This window comes from Girardinichthys multiradiatus, chromosome 1, assembly GCF_021462225.1.
Source record: "Girardinichthys multiradiatus isolate DD_20200921_A chromosome 1, DD_fGirMul_XY1, whole genome shotgun sequence".
Classification (NCBI taxonomy): Eukaryota; Metazoa; Chordata; class Actinopteri; order Cyprinodontiformes; family Goodeidae; genus Girardinichthys; species Girardinichthys multiradiatus.
This window is the reverse complement of record NC_061794.1, coordinates 2,883,100-2,903,806: the sequence shown is the minus strand read 5'-3', so window position 1 is coordinate 2,903,806 and position 20,707 is coordinate 2,883,100. Positions and strand designations below refer to the sequence as shown.

At 39.1% G+C, this 20,707-nt stretch overlaps 1 protein-coding gene across 1 annotated transcript in view; it reads right to left on the bottom strand.

The window, feature by feature from the left end:
* plch2a (phospholipase C, eta 2a) overlaps positions 1–20,707 on the bottom strand; it is a 245,439-nt gene that overhangs the window by 190,302 nt on the left and 34,430 nt on the right. The gene's annotated exons all lie outside the window — the stretch shown is intronic.

Here is a 20,707-nt window from a genome sequence, read left to right as displayed (position 1 = left end):
TGTGGCCTCCATGTGCCTGTATGACCTCCCTACAACGCCTGGGCATGCTCCTGATGAGACGGCGGATGGTCTCCTCAGGGATCTCCTCCTAGACCTGGACTAAAGCATCCGCCAACTCCTGGACAGTCTGTGGTGCAACGTGACATTGGTGGATGGAGTGAGACATGATGTCCCCAGATGTGCTCAATCGGATTCAAGTCTGGAAAACTGGCGGGCCAGTCCATAGCTTCAATGTCTTCATCTTGCAGGAACTGCTGACACACTCCAGCCACATGAGGTCTAGCATTGTCCTGCATTAAGAGGAACCCAGGGGCAAGCGCACCAGCATAAGGTCTCACAAGGGGTCTGAGGACCTCATCTCAGTACCTGATGGCAGTCAGGCTACCTCTGGCGAGCACATGGAGGCCATGCGGCCCTCCAAAGAAATGCCACCCCACACCATTACTGACCCACTGCCAAACCGGTCATGCTGAAGGATGTTGCAGGCAGCAGATCGCTCTCCAGACTGTCTGTCACATGTGCTCAGTGTGAACCTGCTTTCACCTGTGAAGAGCGCAGGGCGCCAGTGGCAAATTTGCCAATCCTGGTGTTCTCTGGCAAATGCCAAGCGTCCTGCACGGGTTGGGCTGTGAGCACAACCCCCATTTGTGGACGACGGGCCCTCATACCATCCTCTTGGAGGCGGTTTCTAACCGTTTGTGCAGACACATGCACATTTGTGGCCTGCTGGAGGTCATTTTGCAGGGCTCTGGCAGTGCTCCTCCTGTTCCTCCTTGCACAAAGGCGGAGGTAGCGGTCCTGCTGCTGGGTTGTTGCCCTCCCACGGCCTCCTCTATGTCTCCTGGTGTACTGGCCTGTCTCCTGGTTGCGCCTCCAGGCTCTGGACACTACGCTGACGGACACAGCAAACCTTCTTGCCACAGCTCGCATTGATGTGCCATCTTGGATGAGCTGCACTACCTGAGCCACTTGTGTGGGTTGTAGAGTCCATCTCATGCTACCACGAGTGTGAAAGCACCACCAACATTCAAAAGTGACCAAAACATCAGCCAGAAAGCATAGGTACTGAAAAGTGGTCTGTGGTCCCCACCTGCAGAACCACTCCTTTATTGAGTGTTTCTTGCTAATCACCAAAGATTTCCCCCTGTTGTCTATTCCATTTGCACAACAGCATGTGAAATTGATTGTCAATCAGTGTTGTTTCCTAAGTGGACAGTTTGATTTCACAGACGTTTGACTTACTTGGAGTTATATTGTGTTGTCTAGGTGTTCTCTTTATTTTTTTGAGCAGTGTATATGCTTCCAATAGGTAAAATTATCAGGCAGCATAGAATAAATTTTCACTGTTAAGCTGATGACACTCAGCTTTACTTATCCACAAATCCTTATGAGCCCAACCAGTTAGATAGACTACAAGCATGTCTTGAAGACATAAAAACTTGGATAACTTCTAAATTCAGACAAGACAGAAGTTGTTGTCTTTGGACCGGAGTCTTTAATAAAGAAACTGCTTAATCAATCACCTAACCTGGATGGCATTAAATTGACCTCTGATGATAAAGTAAAAAACCTTGGTGTTATTTTTGACCAGGACATGTCATTTAAATCCCATATTAAACAGGCTTCTAGGATTTCCTTCTTTCACCTCTGGAACATTGCCAAAATTAGAAATATCCTATCCAGGAGTGACGCTGAAAAACTAGTCCATGCATTTGTTACTTCAAGGCTGGACTATTGTAATTCTTTACTATCAGGATGTTCACAAAATGCAGTCAAAAGCCTTCAGCTGATTCAAAATGCTACAGCAAGAGTTCTGAAGAAAATTAAAAAGAGAAATCATATTTCCTCTACTTTAGCTTCCCTTCATTGGCTCCCTGTTAAATCCAGAATAGAATTTAAAATTTTCCTCCTCACATATAAAGCCCTTAGTGATTTAGCTCCATCATACATCAGATATTTGATTGTTCCATACGTTACTAACAAGAGCACTTTGTTCTCAGACTGCAGGTTTACTGATGGTTCCTAGAGTCTCTAGAAGTAGAATGGGAGGCAGATCTTTAGTTATCAGGCTCCTCTCCTGTGGAACCAGCTCCCAGTTTTAGTCCGTGAGGCAGACACCCTGTCTACTTTTAAGGCTAGGCTTAAAACTTTCCTTTTTGATAAAGCTTATAGTTAGAGTGGCTTAGGTTATCCTGAGCTACCTTCCTCATTTTTTACCTCCATCTTCTTCCCTCCCTGTTGGATGGAGTAAGGGGGAGTCAGGTTTAGCCTAAACCGGCTCAGTTATGGTTGAGGTGCAAACACACCCTCCATTTCTGCTACCTGTATGACCCCTTCTCTTTTTCAATGGTTATGGACAATCTGATAGAGAGAGGTATCCCAATCGTTGTGGTTTTTAGTATAACAATGGCCATCAGTGGGCTCTAGATGGACAAACTTTACCAGTTTTTTTAACTTTTACTTAATGCCCCTACATGTGGCCCATTCTGGGGTTGCCAGGCTCTGACTGTTATTTTTGGGATTCCTCCTTGTTACCATTGTTATCTGGACCACTGAGTGTTGTTGGCAAACTGATCCGACCCTATTTCCTAAACTAAAGAAAATATTATTTACTCCCTAGGTCTGAGAAATTATTTTGCTAAAGGCAAATATTTTTTATTTATTTATTTATTTTTATTTAGATTATTTACTGAGGTTGAATTTCTTCTTGTTGCTCTGAGGGTGTTTTTACACCTGAGCTGTTTAGTCCACTTAAAACAAACTGCTTTGTTTCCTTCCTTGGTGTGGTTTGTTTGTGTAGATGTGAACACACCAATAGCACCAGGCAGTGTTGCCAGGTGTACGATAATCCAACATTTCTCACCTGGTAACACTGGCATCAGGGTACAAACCAAATCAAACGTACCAAGACCATTTGGGGGGGCTTGTCTCAGCATGGTTCTAAATAAACTCTAGAGCGGTTCGTTTGGGGTGTGAATGTGATCCGACCTCGAGCTTACAGACCTACCAGGTGAATGCTGGAAGCTTGAGCCAAACGCCTTCCCATAGCCAGATACAGGGGTTGGACAATGAAACTGAAACACCTGGTTTTAGACCACAATAATTTATTAGTATGGTGTAGTGCCTCCTTTTGCGGCCAATACAGCATCAATACATCTTGGGAATGACATATACAAATCCTGCACAGTGGTCAGAGGGATTTTAAGCCATTCTTCTTGCAGGATAGTGGCCAGGTCACTACGTAATACTGGTGGAGGAAAACGTTTCCTGACTCGCTCCTCCAAAACACCCCAAAGTGGCTCAATAATATTTAGATCTGGTGACTGTGCAGGCCATGGGAGATGTTCAACTTCACTTTCATGTTCATCAAACCAATCTTTCACCAGTCTTGCTGTGTGTATTGGTGCATTGTCATCCTGATTACACGGCACCGCCTTCAGGATACAATGTTTGAACCATTGGATGCACATGGTCCTCAAGAATGGTTCGGTAGTCCTTGGCAGTGACGCGCCCATCTAGCACAAGTATTGGGCCAAGGGAATGCCATGATATGGCTGCCCAAACCATCACTGATCCACCCCCATGCTTCACTCTGGGCATGCAACAGTCTGGGTGGTATGCTTCTTTGGGGCTTCTCCACACCGTAACTCTCCCAGATGTGGGAAAAACAGTAAACGTGGACTCATCAGAGAACAATACATGTTTCACATTGTCCACAGCCCAAGATTTGCGCTCCTTGCACCATTGAAACCAACGTCTGGCATTGGCATGAGTGACCAAAGGTTTGGCTATAGCAGCCCAGCCGTGTATATTGACCCTGTGGAGCTCCCGACGGACAGTTCTGGTGGAAACAGGAGAGTTGAGGTGCACATTTAATTCTGCCGTGATTTGGGCAGCCGTGGTTTTATGTTTTTTGGATACAATCCGGGTTAGCACCCGAACATCCCTTTCAGACAGCTTCCTCTTGCATCCACAGTTAATCCTGTTGGATGTGGTTCGTCCTTCTTGGTGGTATGCTGACATTACCCTGGATACTGTGGCTCTTGATGCATCACAAAGACTTGCTGTCTTGGTCTCAGATGTGCCAGCAAGACGTGCACCAACAATTTGTCCTCTTTTGAACTCTGGTATGTCACCCATAATGTGTGCATTTCAATATTTTGAGCAAAACTGTGCTCTTACCCTGTTAATTGAACCTTCACACTCTGCTCTTACTGGTGCAATGAGCAATCAATGAAGACTGGCTACCAGGCTGGTCCAATTTAGCCATGAAACCTCCCACACTAAAATGACAGGTGTTTCAGTTTCATTGTCCAATGTGTTGCATTGTGGGATCCACTAGAGCACACACATAAATAAAAAAGGGCAAATTTATTTTTCCCATACATTTTATAGCACATATTAATATTGCACTATAGAAGAATTTATACTTTTCAATTTCAATATTTTCTTTTATTGCAGATTTTTTAATCCAACACAGTAATGACAAACTAACCTTAGATTGAAAGTGTTTCATAAAAATTCAGGCAGCTCTTTTGTGTTCACACCTAGAGACTGAATGGTCCTCCGGCTGCTGCAGCTGAAGCCTTTCAAGGTCTGCAACCAAGCAACAACATTTTATTAAAACAACTATTAAATTATCCTTTTCACCTCTTGCTTTAAAATCCTGAATATGTTTGCATTCACAATCAGGAAACTTGACTTTTCAAACTGCCTACAGAAGGACTTCTATAATACAGCTATATCATTGTAATGTGATGTGAAGGTCTATGGCATTTATTTCACTCCTGTAAACATTTCCTGATTTCAGAAAAAGTGTTTTTTAAACCAGTTATAACCATAGTCTTTATTTTATAAAAATAGTTTTTTTCATTTTAATAATCTAAAAACTGTATTTAAATCTAACGCTAGCTATGTTTACATGCACAAAATAAATCTGAATACACCGTTAATACGGGTGCAAAATCAAATAATCCGATCATGACGTGCGTTACGCCACTACTATTTCAGAATAGGAGTCGTTGACATGCATAGAGTTCCCCTAATACAACCACAGAAGAAGACGCTGTACTTCCACCTGTGCTGAAGAAAAATACAACAAACGCAAATGTGTGTTGGTTCTGAGTGTTCTGAGCACCCAGAATGGGCCTGTGTCATGTTCTGAGAGCAACTGAGGTATTATGCTTTCCATTACTAATCGACAGACTCAGCGACACATGATGTTGCTGTTCCAGTGTTACAGGATGTTGACATAGGGCACAAATGCACAGTCAGGTCAGCTTGCCCCAAGCAGAACAAGATGATCAGAACAAGTGTTTACATGGGCGCGGTTTGGATTGTGGATTGCCATGAACAACACCTCTCGATCAGAATACAATTTCTTTCCGATCCAGATTCCAATATTCCAAATGGCGCGTTCACATGATTAATTTTTATTCCCAATCGGCCATTTCTTCCGAATATTTATGTCCATGTTAATATTCCTGCTGTTTCTGTCTTCCAGAGAAGATTCAGAGAAATAAACAACCTCAGCAGCTTGTCATTATGCAGAAGTCTGTTAATAACCCTTTAGTTTAAACAAGCTGTGATAAATGGTTCAATGACATGTTTGTAAAGTTAAGATGACATTTGTTGTAACTAGTGCTGCATAAAAAACTGAATTGAGCTCAATTAAACAAAGGAAAGATCTTCCACAGTGGTTTTTGTTACTGTTTTCATTTATTGCTTCTGCAGTTGGTGGAATTTCAGTTTTCTTGTCTGTGTAATGATTAGCTTGACCTTTGGGATTTATTGTGACTTCTGAAATTATTTAAACAGGGAGGTCTGATAAAACAGTCAACTGGAAGGATTAAACATTCTAATATTTCACTTAGCAACAGAGCTTTATTCACTCCTCACACTGTATGAGTCTGCCTTCTCCAGGAAACTATTAACACCTAGATTTTACTTCGCAACCAGCAGTAAGATTTTACTGGAAGCTAATAAAAAAAAACCTGAGATGAAACAAGATCGTACACAGCTAGCTGCCTAGAGGTCAAACAGATCCTGTCTTTGTGTCATACTAACAGAACTATGGCACAGAATACTCGTGCTCTATGTCATTATGGTGAACTTCAGCACAACACATTCAGTGTTTGTTGAATAAATTACTACGACGATCCTCATGCATGTTTGCCTTTATTTAATGGATCTCAAACATCATTCATCAATGTTTTTGGTCTCAACAGATAACCTTGCATCATAGAATATTAAGGCTACAGATATTCAAGTCTGGACAGAAATGAAGTTTTCTGATAATTATATAGGCCTTTTTTCTCGCCAAGAAGATTCTCAAAGACAGTCTAAAGCCAGGTCATTTGGTCAGACTCAAAAGCAGCAGAATGTAGCAGATAAAATATAACAGCACAAGTGGACATTCAGTGAATGCACAGGTTTTTTTTTTTTTAAATGTACAAAGTGTTATTTTGATCTGTTATTGGTGTTCTGTGTTATTGTTACAGGTTATATTATGAGTAAGCGTGAGCTATCTTTCAGAGGAATAACAAATAGCAGAGCATAGCATACATTAAAAATTTATTCTTACACCTGCTATTATGTCTAGTTTGACAAATACTTTATTTCATTTGTCATCTGTGTCAATAAAAAACACTTGTTAGCAAACCTATCAAATGATGTATAAAGATATCTGATGTAGGCTTTATAACTTTTTCATAATATATCTGGTTATACTGACAAATCAGGCGAATTTATGTACAACCAATCAGGGATATCTGTTGGCATACTGGCTTTTTAAAGGAGTATTACATTTCTGAGTAGAATATTTTAAAGGCTCCTTGAAATAAAGGCCAAAGCAACAGGCTAGGAGGAAGAACATTGGAAAATCTACAAAAAATACATGTGCTTAGTTATATCTGTATATGAAACATAATGCATGATGAGCTGTCACTTTCACATCTACCACAATAAAGCTGCAGGCTTATCTGGTCCTGTAAGACTGCTAGCGAAGAGGTTACAAGTGTTTTACCGGCAAGGTGACTTAGAAATCTTTTTTTGTTTCTGTTAATGTGCTTCACTGATATGATGAGCATGATAATGTTTGGCCTGATGTCATTAGCAAGACAGACAATATCTTTAGCAAGCCACATAACGCATATTGAACCACAGGATAAAAACTTTTTGCATCAGTTTGCATGAAAGTCAAGTCAAGGCAAGTCAAGTCAAGTTTATTTATTTAGTGCTTTTCAGCAACAAGGCACTCAAGGTGCTGTACATAAGGAAAAACATTACAGTGATACAGAAAATCAAACAACAGAGGTAATTTAAAAAAAAAAAGAATCGAATGATGGATAAGAAAACGAAAGGAAAATTGGACTGAAAACTTAACTAATAATCTATAGATGTCCCAGTCAAAGGACACTCTAAACAAGTACATTTTTAATCTTGATTTAAAGCAACTTAGGGTTTCGGCGCTTTTACAGTTTTCTGGGAGTTTATTCCAGATTAGTGGCGCATAAGAACTAAAAGCTGCTTCTCCATGTTTGGTTCTGGTTCTGGGTGTGCAGAGTAGATTTGAGCCAGAAGACCGGAGAGGTCTGGGTGGTTGATTCACTGACAACAAGTCTGTAATGTATTTTGGTGCTAAGCCATTCAGTAATTTATAGACTAACAGAAGTATTTTCAAGTCTATTCTCTGAGCTACAGGGAGCCAGTGTAGGGACTTTAGAACCGGGGTGATGTGCTCCATTTTCTTAGTTCTAGTGAGGCAGCAGCATTCTGGACCAACTACAGTTGTCTGATCGAATTTTTAGGCAGACCTGTGAAGACACCGTTGCAGTAATCATTTCTACTAAAGATGAACGCATGAATTAGTTTTTCAAAGTCCTGCTGAGACATTAGTCCTTTAATCCTGGAGATATTCTTTAGGTGATAGAAGGCTGACATTGTTACTGTCTTTATGTGGCTCTGAAGGTTCAGGTCTGAGTCCATCACTACACCCAGGTTTTGAGCCTGTGTGCTAACTTTTAAACGCTCTTCCTTTGGTCCAAAGATTATTACTTCAGTTTTGTTTTGATTCAGCTGAAGAAAATTAGGCCCATCCGTGCATTGATTTCTTCTAAGCATTTACCCAGCGCTTGAATGGGTTCATGGTCACCTGGTGACATCGTAACGTATAGCTGTGTGTTGTCTGCATAGTTATGATAACTTACGTTGTTGTTTATTAAAATCTGAGATAGGGGGAGCATGTAGATATTGAATAGGAGGGGCCCTACGATGGACCCTTGGGGAACGTCACATGTGATTTTTGTGCTCTCTGATGTAAAGTTACCTACTGACGCAAGAAAGTCCCTGTCCTTCAAGTAGGATTTAAACCAGTTGAGTGCTGTACCAGAAAGGCCGACCCAGTTTTCCAGGCGCTCTAATAAAATGGAGTGATCAACAGTGTCGAATGCTGCACTAAGGTCCAATAATACCAGCACTGTGGTTCTTCCACAGTCTGCATTTATACGGATGTAATCGAACACCTTGACAAGAGCAGTATCTGTACTGTGGTGAGCACGGTAGCCTGACTGGAAGACATCGAAGCGGTTGGTCGTTGTTAGGAAGTTGTTTAACTGCTGAAACACAGCTTTTTCAATAATCTTACTGATGAAGGGGAGGTTTGATATAGGCCTGTAGTTTTGTAGTAGCAGCTTGTCCAAGTTGTTCTTTTTCAATAGAGGTTTGATAATTGCTGTTTTCAGGGCCTGGAAAAAAACTCCTGACAAGAGGGACACGTTTATTATTTGTGTTAAATCAGATGTTATAATAGGTAAAGCTTTCTTAAGGAAAGCAGTCGGTAAAACATTGAGACAGCAGGAAAAAGAGCTTAGTTGCTGTACGATTTCTTCTAAGTCTTTGTAGTTTATTTGGTGAAATTGGGAATTTTTGTCAAAATCAGTTCTAGTTGGAGACAACTTTGGTACTGGAGTTGATGCGGATGTGCTGACTGCCCCTCTGATCTTTTGGGTTTTTTCAGTGAAGAAGTTAGCAAATTCATTGCAGGCCCTGGTAGAGTGGAGTTCAGATGCTACAGTTAAAGGAGGGTTTGTTAACCTGTTGACCGTGGCAAATAATGCACGAGCATTGTTAATATTTTTGCTGATGATCTCAGAAAAGAAAGATTCCCTTACATTTTTCAGTTGTAGGTTATATCTGTATAGTCTCCCTTTATAGATAATATAGTGAACCTGGCGTCCAGTCTTTCGCCACTAGCGTTCAGCTTTTCGACACTCCTTTTTTTTCACTTCTGACTGGTGGAGCACTTCTCCACAGAGACATTTTCTTCCCAGAAACAACTTTTACTTTAATAGGAGCAATTGAATCAATGATGTCTGAGATTTTAGAATTAAAGTTACCAGCTCATCTACAGTGTTACAGGGCAAAGTGGAGGTAGAAGAGTAAATCTGGTTAAAAGTTTCAGCAGCACCGTCCTTAAAGATCCGTTTTCTTATAATGTCTCTTTGGCAAACTGAGCCATTGGAGATGATGCTTTCAAAAATAACAGAAAAGTGGTCAGATAAGGAAACATCAGTTACAGACACCTTGGAAATGTTTAGATCCTTATTGATGATCAAGTCCAAAATATGTACCTGTTTGTGCGCTTGCTGTTTAACATGTTGAGTCAAACCAAAATTTCTAAGACTGTCACATAGATCTATTGCACGTCTGTCTTCAGGATTGTCCATGTGAATGTTGAAGTCTCCCACAATAATTAAACAGTCATAATCAACACATATCACAGATAATAGCTCATTAAAATCACTGAAAAAATGTGTTTTGGACTTAGGAGGCCTGTAAACATTCAAGAAAATGGTTCGGACAGGGCTCTTTACCTGGAGAGCCATATATTCAAAAGAGTCAAATTTGCCTAGAAATACTTCTTTACACTTTATTTAATTGCGGAGATCTTCCAGTGAGTCGTCCACCTTGATTTTTTGGGCATGCGCCTAAAACATGCCAGGAGGGTCTGCCCGTAGGTTTATTCTCAGTGTTCTGATTGCCGGCTGAGTCGTTGAGCTGGCTGTCACTCTTTGGGATCACAGGCAGAGTTGAATCATCATTGTACCCCATATTCACCTCCACATTCACTTCTAGTCCATGGATTTTCATCTCCAAAACTGCCAATTTCTGTAAAAGTTTGTCGAAGTCCTCTGTGGTGAAAGGATGCATTTTTGCTGATTAGCTGGCATCAACTTGTCCTTCTTTCGAGTTTGATTATAAAAACATCAAAATGCTTTTAGAAAAAAGTAATAATAATAATAATCTTTGGGAGTCACTGGTAAGAAGTAGTTTTAGTCCAATATTTCCGTAATTTTGGCAAAGAGATAAAAAGTTAGGAGTAAAAGAATGCAAGCAAGCAGGGAGCTTAGGAGAAAAGCGTCTGAGCAGGCAGAGAGGCGGGAGCAGAGAGAGCTCTGGAAAGCATCTGGACACATTGAATCTCTTTTCACAGTTGGAAACAGACCACATTCTGGAAGAAGACAGAAGCTGTGTTCTGCTTGAAAAAGGAATAAAACATCCGATCACTGCTTCTCTGCTGTCAGATCACAGCTTTATGACAACAGTCCAAAGTCTTTAGTCCCAGAAACAGCCCAGCTCACTCCAGTATTCTTACAGAGAGTGGTGTGTATCAGATGAGGGGGGATTTGACAAATATGTAAATGTTAACTAATTTAGCAACGTCAGATAACATACATTTAAAGGTGAGTCCTTTTATCTAGAGGAATATGCTAAAACCTAACCCTTTAAGGATTTTACGCTCAAAATCTAGGGACCAGGTAAAACCTAAAGGTATAGTCTCCACTGGAACAACCAATCATGTGAACTGGAAACATGACATAAAATTTCATCATATTTTTTTGTCTGCTTTCATAGACAATAACGTAAAACTGAATCAAGTTGTCCCTACTAACCAGCCTTGACCAGAACTGGCCAAAAACTTATTGTTAACACTAAATGACTTCTTCAGCTAAACTCATGTAATAATTTCATTCTCGATTTTTATTATAGGTGGTAAATATGAATCAAAATGTAATGTTTTTACCATGGTCTTTATTTTATTGATCTTTAGGTGTTTTCATAAAAAGTCTATTTTTGGAATAAGTTAATAAACAATAAGTCAATCGACTACCAACAATTATTTGGATTATTGTAATGCTAGGAATTTCCACCTTGTTCCATGAAACCAGTTTCCTTATCCCATACTATCAGTTTCTACTAAGCAGTCTAGTTAAAACATAAACAACTGTAAGCTCTTATATTTTACATGATACAGGAGCTGATGAGTTGCAACCAATTAATTTCCAGTGACTTTCAGCGCTGGAGCACATTACGAAACGGCGAAGCATAATTGGAATCACTGGGGTCAAAAACAACACAATTTTGTTTCTTTTTTTTTTTGTTTCACCCTCATTTGACCTTGACCTGAATACTGACAACTATTTCAGGAGGGAAACAAAAACTGTTTATCAGGAAAAACATCACTTTACCTCCCTGAAGCAAATGCAACAAATTAGCGCATTATTTATTCTGTGTTCTTCATTAGACACACCTGCACAACAGAATAAAAACAAACCATCTGCAGTTTAAATGGAAACAGACAACAGAAGGAGCAGGCAGTTAAAGAAAGAAAATATCAGTCTTTTATAAAGACATTTTCATCTGAAAAGTTGGTCAACCTGTGGACTTCATTAGTTTCTCTATGTGTTTTATTTAGCATACAGTCAATTAGATCAATCAAACAAATGGAAAAAAACAACAAAGCTTAATTATTATTACTACCGTACAATACTCAATACTGACATTAACTTAGAAATTCTTCTTATGACCATAAACTCTGTTCTTGTTCTCCTTGACCTCAGTGCAGCTTTTAACACGACTGATTTCTTAGTGCCTCTTCATCATGTTAAGCATTATTTGGGTTTATTTGTTCTTTATTGTCTTTCTTCATGTGTTGCTGGTAGAACTTCCTCAGTTTATATTGGTAATTCTGAGTCTGATAAAGGACTTCCATTAGGATCTTTACTTGGTCCACTCAAAATACAGTAAATCTGTTTTCCAGGCTTTTAGCCATGTTCATGTCCAGAGAGTTTTGGCAGTGCTGGTAAATAATGGTGGCCATACATTGGGCACAATTTGGACATTTTCACTTAGGGGTGTACTCACCTGTGGTTTGGACATTAATGGTTGTGTGTAAAGTTTTTTTGAAGGGACAGAAAATTTACACTGTAAGTTGTACAATGACTTCTTTAATTTGATGTCAAAGTGTCATATTTTCAGTGTTGGCCCATGAAAAGATATAATAAAATATTTAGAAAGATGTGAGGGGTGTACTCACTTTTGTGAGATAATGTATGTACCATGTATGTATAATATTCACTGGTTTTATCTACACAGTGATAAGAGTTACATAACTTTGTTTACATGATAAAAGCAAGTGTTTGTTGTTAATGCAAATGGAATGTGTGGAATCTGCCCTGCCAGTTGTGGACACTTAATATGAAATGACATGGACAATGATTTCTCATGTGGTTTTCGAATGTAGGGCATGACTGCACGTTGCCAGCTGAGGCAGCACTTTGCATAGGATCATCAGAACTGTAGCTGATTTTAGATCTATGAACTGCCCAGCTGGGTATGACAACGATGTTTAATTCCCTGAAACATTTTTTGTTTTGTCAAATTATTTTTACAGTTTAAATGTATTTTGGTCAATTGCTGCAGAGAATCATGAATTTAACAATGCCTGCTGAAGTGCACCATGATTGTGAGCAGAGCTAGCAGTAGCTTTGTCAAGTCAAATGTTTGGTTAGAGTGGATCCTTTCTGAAAATGGAGGAAAGAACAGAAACAGAAATCAGGAGAGCAGGCATTTGACTTGACTTTCCAGGGTAACTTCTCAGAGGTTAGGCTTTGTTATGTCACTTTGCACATAAACCATATAAATATATATTAGACCAACTGCTTTATGTTAATTGATTCTATATTTGAATTCATTGATGTGACATTTAATTAATTTGTAATATTTTTAATACAGTTGTGCTATTGAAGCCAAGCTCCCCTTTATGGGGAGAAACAGCACTTCCTGTCATATTGCGGACAGGAATGTGAGGAGGACCAAAGCGCAAGCAGGAGGACAGCAGCCGCAGGGTGAGTTGAAAAGTTTAATAATAACTGAACTCACACTTACAATGGGTCACACAGGCAGGGCAACTGGCAAGAACACAGAGACATGGAACTAGGGATGTCAGCAGTAGATCCGGCAGAGAACAATGAGAGCCAGAGGGTATTAATACTGAGGGAGGTAGGAAAAATGGACCAATGAACACCGGGGACTATCAGGAGGAATGTGAGGCAGCTGTTGACCAGGAATGCAAGGTAACTGATGGAGGTAGTTTGATTAACACAGAATGATCTGGGAATCTAACAGGACAGGAAAGTAAACAATGGAATGAACTAGAGAACATTAACAGAAAGGAACCAGATCTATCAGGAAATACACACTCAAATAACACAGGAAACTAAGAAAGTAGTCTAAACACAAGAATAAACCCTGAACCTAATCCAAAATGAACAGTAACTAGAAGAACACTGATAGGGAAGTGCAAAGAAGCCAACAAAGAACCAAAACTCAAAACCTAACACAAACAGATCCTGACAGTTCCTCCTTTACAAACTAGAAACAAATGAATCAAGTATAACTTTGTTTGAAAAAAATTAACAAATTATGAAGAAATAGGGACCGCCCTAACTAAAGGCCTGACCTCAGCCTGAATTAAAATGTGCATCATACAGGAAACATGGACATGTGCCAGGACACCAACAAATCAACGTAAACCTTACCAATTCTGATCAAATGAATGGTAGCAGAGGTGTGTTAATGGCGACAATAACAGGCGATAGAGGGACACTTGCTGAGGAACATTTAACCAAATATTAGTGTGGGTGAATGTATATAGTGCAAAGGATAAATCTGTTGTGGATTTCCTCTAATCCACTCATGGTCAAAGTTACACAGACATGCTTAAATATGTGTATGTTTGACAATGAGTAGATTAGAGAAAATCTACCATAAATTTTACTGTCGGACCAAATTCTTGTTTTTAAAATTAATTGAATTATGTTTGATGTTTGATAGCTTAACACTATAAAGTAAATGTTCAAACAAATCCTTAAATAGTACAAAGTATTCATGATGGATGAATGTAAGAGTCTCACCAGATCTACAGATCCTGCCTGGATTTATTCGCTTTTATTATATTTAGAAAAACATGCCCCACTCAGATCAAATTAATCTGCTGAAACCAGCCTTGCTCAGTGAAATGTTAACAGAAAGTATGATCACTATTCATTCCAACCTGACCTGCATCACACTGTCTGCAGATCATCCAGGTTTTACGTCAAGAAATAAAGCATAAAAACTGTCCCAGCCAATTTAATCAGCTAATGTAAAAGGATGTTTGGTTTGATGTTTAAGGTTGGCTTGGAACTGAGATCTTTGCAGTTTTACAGGATGATTTAAGCAGTGAAAACAAAAATAATTTTAATAGATTCAGTTGATTAGGATGTTGTCCATTATCAGCTTTCCTTTTATACTTTTGGTTGAGAGCCGAGGAAACGAAAAGCCCGAGGAAGGCGGAAGCCATAAACAGGAAGTATTTACCAGGATCATAATGTTTCTTTTAGTTTCTCATTCTCTCAGTCTGACCTGTCTGTCTGTCTTTCCTGTCCTCATCATTCTGTCTGCCAGCATCCTGAGCCAAACATCTGCTTTATTCTCCATCTATTTAAACCTAATGACGGATTCCTCTGTATCAAGTATTTGTTTATTGATGGTGTCACCATATTCACACAAAACACACACAACACACACTGTGGCATTGATGTTCCTCATTAAATTTTGATTAGCCAACCCATTGGATAGAGAATCCCATATTAAACTGTGACTGCCTTTTCCCCTTCTTCTCTCATCTAATTCAGTTACTGAGAAATGTACAAAATAAGCAGAAGAGGTTTACAGACAGAGCCACTTCATACAGTTGTTATTTCACCACAGCAAAAAAGGGGGATTTAAAAGATGGTGATTAATTTAGTATAGCAAGCACTTCCTTATTATGGGTTTCTACTCCTTCATAAAGTTGTTAGTTTCACTATAAATTTTCTATTAAAAATCTTCTCTATGTTTTGAAGTATGTGCATACATGGATTTTAGCTTGGGTAAATGTTATCATTTAATACGCATGTTTTTATCAATGAAATTATAAATAAAATATTTTTTCTTGATTTTTGTTTAGATTGGTTTATTAAAAAATAAGATTGCATAAGCATTAAGAGTTGCTTCAAACTGGATACATTCAGCTCTCAAGCATGTGAAGTGTGCTTGTTAAAAAACAGATTCTGTGTTCATTCAAAAAGGTTTGAACAAAAAGGGTGAAATGTGAGGGTGGAAGGGTGAAATACTCCAGGTATGATACTGTAGTCCATAAGCTCTCAACAAAACCTGACTTCAAACAATCTGAACTAAAATTGTATCAGCAAATTGGAAAACTGTTTGCTAATTGCAGTTTTTAGTAACCAACTTAACTACTATTTGTATTAAAGCAGATACACTGAAACACTGTAGCACGATGTTGACTAACAGGTTGAACAGATAATAGTCAAATAAGTCATTGCAGGGATCCTTATGTTCTACATGTGTGGCAGCAGTTTGGGGTTTTTGAGGTTGGAGGGAAACGTCTAATATTTTTAATTTTGATATTAGTGGTCATTCTCACTGATTAGCACTTGACACATGGAAATATAGACTTTTGAGGTCAAAATGAAATTCAAATAAATGCAACAATACACCAAATTCCACAAAAAAAAGGTTGATTTGGAGCTTCTTGCTGACGGAGGGAAGGACAGACATGCTGAGAGTAGGTGAAACACTAAGCTGGTGAAGCACTAGCTTTCATGTAACATCTGTCTGCACATGATTCAAATTTCAGTCAGACACAAGTTTTATGTGGATTTTTGTTTTATTTCCCTTTTTATACATTAATATTTAAAATGACCTCATAGAGAGCAAAATAGAACCTTGTTTGTGCTCAGACTAGGTGAATGAAGCTGATTCTGGTTCTGATATGCTGTCAGAACATTAGCATAGGTTATTCAACAGAATTAATTCCATATTGATGCAAAGTGAAGAAAGTTTGTTTATTACAGGTCCTTCTCAAAAAATTAGCATATTGTGATAAAGCTCATTATTTTCCATAATGTCATGATGAAAATTTAACATTCATATATTTTAGATTCATTGCACAATAACTGAAATATTTCAGGTCTTTTATTGTCTTAATACGGATGATTTTGGCATACAGCTCATGAAAACCCAAAATTCCTATCTCACAAAATTAGCATATCATTAAAAGGGTCTCTAAACGAGCTATGAACCTAATCATCTGAATCAACGAGTTAACTCTAAACACCTGCAAAAGATTCCTGAGGCCTTTAAAACTCCCAGCCTGGTTCATCACTCCAAACCCCAATCATGGGTAAGACTGCCCACCTGACTGCTGTCCAGAAGGCCACTATTGACACCCTCAAGCAAGAGGGTAAGACACAGAAAGACATTTCTGAACGAATAGGCTGTTCCCAGAGTGCTGTATCAAGGCACTTCAGTGGGAAGTCTGTGGGAAGGAAAAAGTGTGGCAGAAAACGCTGCACAACGAGAAGAGGTGACCGGACCCTGAGGAAGATTGTGGAGAAGGGCCGATTCCAGACCTTGGGGGACCTGCGGAACCAGTGGACTGAGTCTGGAGTAGAAACACCCAGAGCCACCGTGCACAGGCGTGTGCAGGAAATGGGCTACAGGTGCCGCATTCCCCAGTCCTGGGCTACAGAGAAGCAGCACTGGACTGTTGCTCAGTGTTCCAAAGTACTTTTTTCGGATGAAAGCAAATTCTGCATGTCATTCGGAAATCAAGGTGCCAGAGTCTGGAGGAAGACTGGGGAGAAGGAAATACCAAAATGCCAGAAGTCCAGTGTCAAGTACCCACAGTCAGTGATGGTCTGGGGTGCCGTGTCAGCTGCTGGTGTTGGTCCACTGTGTTTTATCAAGGGCAAGGTCAATGCAGCTAGCTATCAGGAGATTTTGGAGCACTTTATGCTTCCATCTGCTGAAAAGCTTTATGGAGATGAAGATTTCATTTTTCAGCACGACCTGGCACTTGCTCACAGTGCCAAAACCACTGGTAAATGGTTTACTGACCATGGTATCACTGTGCTCAATTGGCCTGCCAACTCTCCTGACCTGAACCCCATAGAGAATCTGTGGGATATTGTGAAGAGAACGTTGAGAGACCCAAGACCCAACACTCTGGATGAGCTAAAGGCCGCTATTGAAGCATCCTGGGCCTCCATAAGACCTCAGCAGTGCCACAGGCTGATTGCCTCCATGCCACGCCGCACTGAAGCAGTCATTTCTGCAAAAGGATTCCCGACCAAGTATTGAGTGCATAACTGTACATGATTATTTGAAGGTTGACGTTTTTTGTATTAAAAACACTTTTCTTTTATTGGTCGGATGAAATATGCTAATTTTGTGAGATAGGAATTTTGGGTTTTCATGAGCTGTATACCACAATCATCCGTATTAAGACAATAAAAGACCTGAAATATTTCAGTTAGTGTGCAATGAATCTAAAATATATGAATGTTAAATTTTCATCATTACATTATAGAAAATAATGAACTTTATCACAATATGCTAATTTTTTGAGAAGGACCTGTACATGTAGAACTTGTTAAACTGATGAAAAGAAGTGTGTTATTTCACTGTGTTATTTAAAGCTGCAGAGCTTTCAAACCATTCATAGCCTTGGTTTATTGAGCAAAACTCTACTACTGGATTGGGATTCTGTTACAGCAAAGGTCTAATCTTAACACATCCCCACCTTAAAGCTTCACCAACTAGGAACTAAAGTTGTCCCTTTAGAACTGGGACAACACCATAGAAGAATGGATAAATATTAGGGGTTATGGATGACATTAGATTTACCTATGTAAACTGTTACAACTCTGTGCCTTCAAGATTGTTTTCTGATGATGTGGCCTACCAGGAAGAGGTATTATATGACAGACATAGAAATATTACAGTTTGACAGCTTGGGTAGTGTGATACATATCGAGGTAAAGTCAATTTGTCCAGAAAGAGAACCTTGCAAAGATATCCTTTCCTTTTCCCTACAAACTGTCAGAATTTTCTAATAATATTTTTTTGTATTCTTTAACAGTAGCCAGCCAGGCTTCCTCAAGGTCTGACTGATTTATTTTCAGTCAGGCACCTGACCAAATTCAGAGGTGTCTCCTCTTAACTCTGACCTATAAATCAGCATGGTGATTGATTAAGCTATTATTAGCTGAAAATCTGGCATATAAACGAATCATATAGAAGAAACAATTAACAAAGAAGAATTATGCATCTCTCAGATCCTGTGTCAGATATTTGCTGCAATTTTGTTCCTGTTTCATATCGACATTATTTTCAGATACTGCTTATCTGCTGAGGACAGGGTTTGCAGGCTTAATACTTCCATTGTCTTCATTTCCGCTCTCCTCAGTATTAACCACACACTATTGTAGTATCCAGGATTTCCTGACAAGACAAAAGAAGGTATGGCAGATTGGAAATAGAGTAGAAGACATCAGATGTGGTTTAAAACTTTTGCACAACATTGTTGACTGTCTCATTTCTTTTAGTAATTGCTTTTTCCTAAACATTTTGCTTGACAATCATAAAAAGCAGGTGTTAATGGTAGAGCAAAACATAAGGAAACAACGGGGGCATTATAATAAATGTGGAGGACCTTCTGAGGCCCCCCAGGGACATGTCCTTCATACCTGTATGTGTAAAACCAGTGCAGTACAGTGTACCCTGTCAGTAGATAGGAAAAAATTTGTTCTTTCTTTGACACACAGCGATTCAACAAGCCTGGTATCTGGAGCAATTCCCAGTATGTGGTATAAACATGATTACTGTAACTGGGTTATATTTTGAGTTATGTTATTAACATAGTGGCATCAAAGGATCTGCAGTCCCTCCCAGTGTAGGTGCCCTCCGCCATGTGAAGAATAGATTCAGTATCCTGATGAGTAGCACTGAAATAAGTCCTATAGGAACCCAGACTGATTTAGCACAGATTTTTCATATAGTTCAAATGAATTATTTAGGCTTTTTTAATGTTTGTTTGCTCCCTGCATTGTATTTATTATAAAAAGCTACAAGCATTTGCTCCGCAGAGCAGAGGGACTAATTATTTCTCACCATGGTGGATGAAAGCATCCAGCTGCTCTAAAACCAAGAGAATGAAAGGAAGGGCTCCTTTAAAGCTCTGACCTCCACTAATATAACACTGTGCTGTACTGACAGCAGTTGTTGTGCAGTGAAGAAAGCTAAAACTGAAGAAAGCTAAAACCTATAAAGGTTTTTTGTTAATTATGCAAATAATTATGTTAATTGTTGTAGCAAATTTAGGGTTTTAATGTCTAACAGACTCTTACTGCCAAGTTTAAAAGGCTGAATTTGTAGTCTCAGTTTGTCTCATGGTTATCCTCAATAATATAACGTTTTATTTTATTATCAGAATGATAATCAGAATGATTATAATCAGAATGATAATCAGAATGATTATTATCAGAATGATGAGCCATTAAAACATCATTTTCCAAGGTGTACCCCGCCTCTCCTCCAATAACTGGAGATAGGCACCAGCCCCGTGAGACCATGAAAGGACAAGCAAGACGATGGATGGATGGATGGATGGATGGATGGATGGATGAATGGATGGATGGATGGATGGATGGATGGATGGATGGATGGATGGATGGATGGATGGATGGATGGATGGATGGATCAATGGATGGATGGATGGATGGAACTGTGCATCATATTTGTAAAATTTATACTTAGTTTTTATTTCATATAAAAATAATGTTTTAATATTGCTGGCATTTTTAGCTGTGCGTGGAGCATGATTGAACCCTCAAAATAATCCAGCCCCTTTAACATAATTCTTAAATTAATTTTGGAAAGTTTAGCACCTTGAGGAATGTAAACAGTTAACCCACTTTCCCCACTCCCACAGAACATGCATTCCCACGGTAGGAACCTGCAGGCTGACAGATTAATAGCTTGTGGAAAATGGACTGCTTGATTAGCAGCTTAGAAGAGAAGGCAAGAGGACAATTATTTAGACTGGAAGTAAAAGAGACTGCAACACAAACATTCTTATTAGGTTGAATTGTCCTAAGTATACATCAAAGATCCATTTAAAATTATCTTAAATAAGAACTATACAGAAAGAACGCATTCAAATCAGATGTTTAACATTACATAGTAACACCTATTAGGAGCTCAAACACATTTTTCAAAACCATTAAGCATTGCATAAAATAAGACTGTAAATGATGCCAGGAATGAACTTGATGAATGAGTTTAAGAATTGAAATTGCAAAACAGAACTTCCAAAACAGAACTTCCAAAACAAATAGTAAAAACCAGAAATCCAGGTAAATCAAACCTAAATCTTTATATGAAGCAAAATCTGCCTAATTGATGTTCTGAATTAGCATGCACTTCTGTTGTTTTCTGTCTCTCTATGATATTTATAAAGTCTAGAAGTACTCCCAGT